The sequence below is a fragment of the Etheostoma spectabile genome, unplaced genomic scaffold (assembly GCF_008692095.1).
Source record: "Etheostoma spectabile isolate EspeVRDwgs_2016 unplaced genomic scaffold, UIUC_Espe_1.0 scaffold00005347, whole genome shotgun sequence".
Classification (NCBI taxonomy): Eukaryota; Metazoa; Chordata; class Actinopteri; order Perciformes; family Percidae; genus Etheostoma; species Etheostoma spectabile.
In genome coordinates, this window is record NW_022603253.1 from 9,669 (window position 1) to 17,628 (window position 7,960).

At 41.6% G+C, this 7,960-nt stretch overlaps 1 pseudogene; it reads left to right on the forward strand.

Annotated features, from left to right (window-relative positions):
* The first annotated feature begins 2,479 nt into the window (after positions 1-2,479).
* On the forward strand, positions 2,480-5,880 carry LOC116677600 (bcl-2-like protein 11; annotated as a pseudogene).
* Positions 5,881-7,960: the final 2,080 nt, after the last annotated feature.

The following is a 7,960-nucleotide window of genomic DNA, read 5'->3' on the forward strand; positions in this document are numbered from 1 at the left end:
CTTGAGCGAGGTGCTTAACCCCAAGCGGAGCTGCTCATTGGCCAGTGGATCAGACTGTGGTTACACTGGGCAGTTTTCCATGTATGAATGTGTAACTGTGTTAATGTGATCAGGGCGTTCTTGCAAAAGAGAGGCTTCCTCTCAGTGAACGTTAGCCTATTAAATAAAGGTAAAAAAAAACAAATAAATAAAATATTGGACACTGCTCACTACTTTCTGTCCAACCGAACCCACTTGGCTTCACCTCCGAATGTCTACCAATGCTACCCCCACCTCTTCTTTGAATGCTGTAAGTGGGATATCATTTCATTAACAAAAAGGTCATGGTAAATAGTCATTTACACCAAGCCTTGAGGCTTTAACAGCAACGTACAGGCTGTGAGATGAATTCATTTCAGTGTTTGAGACCCAAAGAGATGATGCAGGTCTAACCTGAGAATTGATGACTGTAACTCTTCTCTAGCGGCCTACATGACGTTGGTAGTGGGAACCAATCTTGACGTCCTCTAGCGTATCCCCCAACCGTGCACTGACTGCTGAGCAGTCAGTCCCAGTTTTTCCTATTTCCCCCTAGTGTCAGACGCTAGTGTCAGGGCTACAGGAATCGTTGACTTGATATGGAAAGGTAATACAGGACAATGGATTTTTGCACCCAGACTCGGCCTACCAAGAGCCTGGGACTGTCTGAGGTTTCTTCCTAAAAGGGAGTTTTTCCTCAACACTGTCGCACTATGCTTGCTCTGGGGGGAATTACTAGAATTGTTGGGGCTTTGTAAATTATAGAGTGGGGTCTAGACCTTCTCCATCTGTAAAGTGTCTCAAGATAACTTCTGTTATGATTTGATACTATAAATAAAATTGAATTAAATTGAATTTGCTTTGATATATGAATATAACAGACAGCCGCTCACACTTACACCATGGCCTCTTACTCTACCACAGACCAAATGAGAAATCATCCATGTTTGACACTTGTTAGTCAGTTTGAGTTTTGGTTAGGTCAGTTTCACCACTGAGAGGTAACTGGTAGCATAGCATGAAGCAGCAGTGCTGTTTTTGTAGTTACCTGCAGTTTAATACACCTTGCACATTGATTGATAATGGTGGGTAAGCTTTTCACCTGAACTGTGTTAGAAGTGTCCCGTCATATGACTTGAACAGACATTTTCCAACCAAACATAAATCTTGATAATACAGTAGTACGTAATGACACACACATATTCAGGGACTACACACCTAACATACAGTGCAAAAACAAAAGACTTACAAAGCGAAGACCACATATCCATAATGGAAGTAATATTGTTTATTGAATTTCCTTATTTTTTACGAAACACATATGACTCTGCCTTTTGAAACAAAAATGTTGCACATCAGAGCTTTTAGGATGATTCATAACTTTAATAGTAGCTCTACTTTCATGCCAGCAGTCATAGTACAAGTGTAGGTGTCAGTTTCAACCCAACTGTGAAGGTCTCAATATCAAATGCACATTTCTCTTTCTTACATTGTGCACAAGTGGAAATACTACGTTTATGTTTTTTTTTGGAAAACAAATGAGAAATAATGGCAGATTTGAATACTTGAATCTTCAAAATATGATTTTAGAACAAAAAGATGTGTGCACTCATTCATTTTTTCTTAATAGCAAATGATACAAGACATGGGTTAAACAAACATCGACTTGCAACTGTGGAAACCTACAGAGAGAGAGAGAGAGAGAGAGAGAGAGAGAGAGAGAGAGAGAGAGAGAGAGAGAGAGAGAGAGAGAGCAAACAAACAATGTTTATTAAACAACCATTTAGTAATACTTTTTTGTGACCATTTTATTTTTAGTTTTATATAACAAATATTGTTATACAGAGCTGCATTGACTATAGATGTCCATTTAGGCAAATAACAAAACAAAACATGAGATAAAAGTACACATCCAGGATCAAGCTTAATCCTGATAAAAGATAATTTATAATAAATACAAGTTTTAATACAAGGAAATAATGGACAGGATATTACGCTGCTGCAGAGGTGGCCATATTTCCTGTACATCATTAAAGCCTCTGAGCAATACAGAGTAAAATGATTTATCAATACTCGAAAATCAAGTTAAGTTAGACATCTTTGGATACATACCCTAATATTATGTCACTCTTTTCAGTGTTCATACAGTACAAGCTCGAGATCAGGCTAGAATTAGTATACTGTAACAGCTATGGTAGGCACAAATAGTAAATATAAAGTAAAGAGACAGACAAGAAACAGTAAGAGAAAGAATGGGTCCAACAAAATGGCATTATTTATTGAAATAATTCCTCTAGTTGCTATCTTTTGTTTTATGCAGCTACTCCAGTAAAAGCCAATGTGAGAGACAGGGGGAGACAGAGAAAGAGAATAGAGCCAATAGAAACCCCACCCATCAGTTGGTGGCGTGGTATGGAGGAGGAACCCTCATATCAGTTCACAGCCCAGTGACTAACTTCTGTAGTTGAAGAATGACACAGAGTAAGGGAGGAAGGAAATCTTAGTGCAGACAAAAGCGCTCTTTCTGGCTGGAGTTTGTTTACCACCTCCCGGGGAAACTCTTCACCTAAAACGCTGGGATTTATTTCACTTTTCTTTTACTATTAGACGTTAATGTGTTGCTCGCTTTGGACCTGTGGATCCTATTTGGACTCGTATTAACATTAAGCCATATTTATATTACAGCCAACTTGTCATCGTGTTATTTTCGGAGCAGCGGTGATGTCCCTCCACTGACATGCACGATCCGTCCAGGTGAGTCGGGACAGACGGGGCAAAAGGTGTTGTGTTTATATCTTATTTTTTTTTACTAAAAGTACTTTACAAAAATTCCAGTTTCCCTCTGATCATTATGTCAGCTGTCAAGCTGCAAACAGCCGCAGTTATACCTCGTTAATGTTTTAATGGAAGTTTTTTAATAGCTTAGAGGAAATTAACATTATTAATTAATAGCTTTGCTTTCATATGATGTTTTCTGTTATCGTGAAATATCACTCATCTTACTGAGGAGTCTTTGTCATGCGTTAAAATGGACTTAAAATACTTTGTAGTTGACTTTACCGCGCTTCCTTTTCATATAATATTCCTACATAACTCCAGTTAGAGTTTAGAGCGACATTTTCTACTTTATGGAGATTTCCTCTTTTCGAAATTGACAGGAATATAGTAGGAACGTAGCGTTAATTGTTAGTTGTTATCCTCTGACTTCGCCGGAATGTTTGGCGCCGCAGCGCACCGGCTTTAGTTCCTTTTCTTAACCCAAAACCCTAACTTGAATGTAAACGGCATTTCACTCGTGGTAAAAGCTGTATTGTCGCCTTAATTGTATTGAGGGGTGAACGATAAACTGCATTTTATTTTTTGAATAAAGTTTTTAGGCAGGCACTACACATAGGCTATCTCTAAACAATGTCAAGACTTATGTGACGATATGTTTTCCTTGTAACAAAAGAGCAGATTTTTGTTCATAGAAGAGTCTGCTTTGTTATTATCGAGGTCACAAAGTGCAGCTGCTTTATAATTCACCACTGTCCGGAGACGAATTCACGGGAGATTTCCCATTCTGGTTCACCTGTAGCCTCCTGGTATTACCACTTAATAAGCAAATACCGAACTGTAAATGATACATTTAAACACTTAATAACAAGTTTGTGGAACGCTGTACATGTGCACGCGCTGCCCTGTGGGAGGCGCACATGCACCGCTAGGTTTTGAAGAAGAAAGCTACAAATACAGCATAGACAGAAAATTCCAAGCTACTTTCACCGTCCACGTGTCAGCTGCTCAATCATTTAAATATATTTGCCTAAGTAGTAAAATGAAACCTTATCGTGAAATCTGAAATTTCATTTTTTCCGGAGAGACCGTTCTGTCGTCGATCACGGAGACAGAAACAAAGCTCATACAGTGATTGTGCAGACGTGCCGCTGAACGCATCTCGTTAAACATTTAACACCACGACACCTGATCAAACGCCTCGTTGCTAGTTTTCTGGTACCGGTTTCCCTTTACTTCCCTCCGTCTGCTTTTCCATCTCGGCGAGCTGACCGCTGGCTGGTTTTGGTGCAATTTCTCCATACTACGTATCGCCTGACACGCTTAATATCTCTCATCGTAGCGTTCGGATCTGCACCAAAACCCCACTGCGCAAGTTTCACATTCTCATTTGGCTAGAGGACAGATGTCGCGTCCACTTAAAACCCGATTGCTGTCGCTGTTTTCGTGCGTAATAATGCGCAAAAAGCAAGTGACTATTTTTATCAAAGGTGCGTAAAAGTGTTTTTGTTGCTACGTAGAGACATGGTTCCAAACATCAGTTGGTTATAATTTTAGGTCATTTTGGCACAGAAGTAGGTCATTGCCGCTGGGAATCCTTGCGCTAGGAAGCTTCAGTCTGGACAAACAGGAAGCGCTGCATCAAAATATTTTGATGAGTCTCTTTTATTAGAATGTCACGTTGAGTGCTTTGGTGATCAAACTCGAACATGACAAATATGTAAGATCAGTTTATTCCTTATGCAAATCAGTGTGTTTTAAATAAAGTGACTTTGCAAAAGTAATATCTGCTACTTGCACCGTGACTCGGTAGAATTTGCCGTCAAAGGGCCCAACAATCTGGTTGAAAGCTTGTTTGAGTTGACTTACTCGAAAAGTTTAATCATCAGATGGACTTGTCCGCTGGGACCTATTTCTTTCAGGCTGTTACTATGTGACGCAGTTGAAGTTTCTCCAGCCGCTTCCTTCATTGCCCCCCCCACACACACACACACAAAAGCACACAAGTCAAACAGATCTGCAATCAGCAAATTCTGTTATAAAATGGAGATGCACCGGGCGGACAGTTTGGCCAAAAAACCTGGGCTATCGCCTGAACAGGAATATGGAGCATATATAGGCCTATACGTAAACTAGTCAAACACTAACACAACTTCAAACCTCACTGTAGGCAGCTGCAGTGGCACGTGAGTTGTAAAGTTAATATTATAACGTAAATATGGTAACGTTTCATAAAACACACAAACATTAGTCAGTTTGTGGTAGGCACGTCCGCGTTGGCGCGCCAGTCACAGCGATTCCCTGTGAAATTAATGTCATTAAATGACAGAAAACCACAGTGTTGAAGGAAAACACGAGGTCCAGTTCTGACACAGAAGTATACACTGTTTCACATCCAGCATGCTGCTACCCCTCATGCAGCAAATACGTGAGGTTTGGGAAGAGTGATGAAAGTCCAGACTGACGGTGCCGCTCTGGTTCTCCAACAGACCACCAAACCGGTCCGATGGCTCGGCCCCAGTAACGACAACACAGGGGAGGGGAGGAGATCCACCACCCGTCGGTGGCGCTGGAGCCTCTGCGCAAACCTCCCGTTCAAACGACTGCGGCGAGCGGATTGGCCATACCGATTTCACCGGAGGAAGAGAGCCGGACTCGCCGTCCTGGTGCAGAACCAAAGCCATCTCCCCTGACAGCCTAGGCGTGTTTCGGAAGAGGTCTATATTCCACCTCCCTCGCCGCGCCTCAAGTGGATATTACTCCTCTGAGGGCGACTCCCTGCCGAGCTCCCCGCTTTCCCTGAGTCCAGTGACGGCTGACAGAGCTACGCAGACTCCGAGCCCCACGGCCAGGTGATGAGCCATGCCCTACAGCGCATGGCTGGGGCGCAGGACGGGGGACCGACGACGCACCAGCTGCACGGTGAGCACAGGCACTTCACATACAGGCGATGACAACCGCAAACACTGAATACACGCGTGTGGAACAGCAGGTTCCTCATTACAAAGTTCTCTGATAAGTAATAAGTGACAAACTTGCAGCGAATAAGCTGATATGCAAACGGATACGCATGTCATTAATTAAATAACATTATCTGAATATAAATCAGTTACATTTTCTAAAGAAAACCGTTATACCACCACTTTCCATCATTGCAATGCACGTTTTTCCTCCCAAGGAAGCACCTTTCAATGACCTCTGATATCCTCAAAAATCAACCGTGCTTGAAAAAAACTAATGCTAATGCTTTTTATCATGGCGAAAATAATTTTCCTACTAAGCCTACTAATTTTTGTCATCCAATATCAGTTTTAAGAAGGTTGTAAAGTGTTGTGACATACATGAATGCACACCCTGACACTATATTAAATACAATACCGGTTGTGTGTAAAAGGTTAGTGAATCAGCCAATACAAGGTGATCTGACTGTTTTCACTGTAGAATTTAGCTGCTGCTGCTGTGTGGGAGTACAGCAAAATATGAAACTTGATATGAGCCCTGCACAAGCTCCCTGTAGCAAAGATTTGAGGGTTTGGGCGTGTGGTGATGAATGTTAACAATGATAGTAAAAAGATGAATAAAAACATACTTTTTTTCTGTCCCTTTTCTCCCACTAGATCTTACTCATGCTTTGTTTCCACTACTTGTATTTTGCTTCTCACATGACTAAATCAGTCTCATGTTTGTTTCATATCCTGATTTATTGACTAATACCCAGCTCACCTCATTCCACTGGCCCCTCAGAGGGAAATCCAATGAATTCCGGTTGAAGCATGCAGATCCAAAACACACTAACATGACTCCTCGGTGCTGCCAAAGCCATTTCTGCTGATTCCTGTGTTTTTATTCAATTGCAGTATTACTCTTCTTCCTGTTGAGTGACCGATACTACCTTTGAGTGTGTAAAACAAACATACCTAATCTCAAAAGAAATTAATAATGTATTGAACTAAATAAAGGTCCAATGCAAGCACAATATATTGGAATACTGTGCGGACAGTGTCAAGTTTTAAAAAATCCTAATCATAAATTAATCCCTTAAATAGGTGATAATCTTCACCTTTTCTCTCTGGTATGAGGTCTCTTGGACTCAAACAACACACAATGCACTTTTGTGATATTTTGTAATGACAATTATATTTCTTGTTTGTTCTGTGTTTTGCATCACGTTCTACCTCCCAGCATGCTGTGTTTAGTCTTGCTTTGCCAGACCCTCCTCCAAAGTGCGCTGAAGGAGGGTCTGGCTACTCCACATAGCATTTGGGGATGGGAGGAAAACATGCTCTAGTTTGGTGGCATTTCTTCAAACCAATCAGAATCGTCATGGGCGTCGACTCCGCACAAAGCCGCTGCAAATAGTTGTGTGAGAGAAAACTCCGATTGGACAGATAGTCCAGCTAGCTGTCTCAATTTACCATGCAGAAATCTGGGAAGCAGCCAACAATAGTCCTCATAAATCCACTAAATTTAAAATTCCAACACAAAGTAAGAGGAAGAAAAATACACGCAACCGGCACGGGAGCTTCGTTAGACCTGCTAATGTTTGAGATTACCCGCCCAGACCCGCCCAGAGAATTTGGCACACCCATGAGAGAGAGACATCATGGCTTTCAAAGTGTCAGTTGGTCAAGGCCACACCACCACACCCTCCACCTTGCCCCCCCCCCCCTCCTCCTCAAAGGCTTCAAACTCAGAAATGGTACATACTAAGGAAAGCTCATAGTGGGACTGGCTCTAGTGGCTGTAATTCTGAATGAAGGCTCAATTTGGGAAATAGACTTCAAATTTGGCATTAGAGGACCACTAGGAATACTTTAAAAATTATGTTCAAGATTTACAGGAGAAGGTAAAGCACTTAAAAGAGTACTCCGCCGATTTAACATTGCACTTCTACAACATTGTTGGACTTAACAGTAGACCGGCTTTAGGAAAGTATAAATATTTAACTGAACCACACATCTGTTTCACGCATTCTTTTTCCTTGTCAAACCTGGCGCTTAGATTACCCACAATGCAACTTAACCACAATAGTTTGGTTGGAGTTTTGGGTGTGTTATGCTACTAGTGGCTAATGTAGCCTCAGGACGTTAGTCTCAAGCAGAGTTGAGAAGTGGGCCCACACCAACCCTTCAGGAAGAGCACCAGGCTTTTAAGCCAATTTGACATA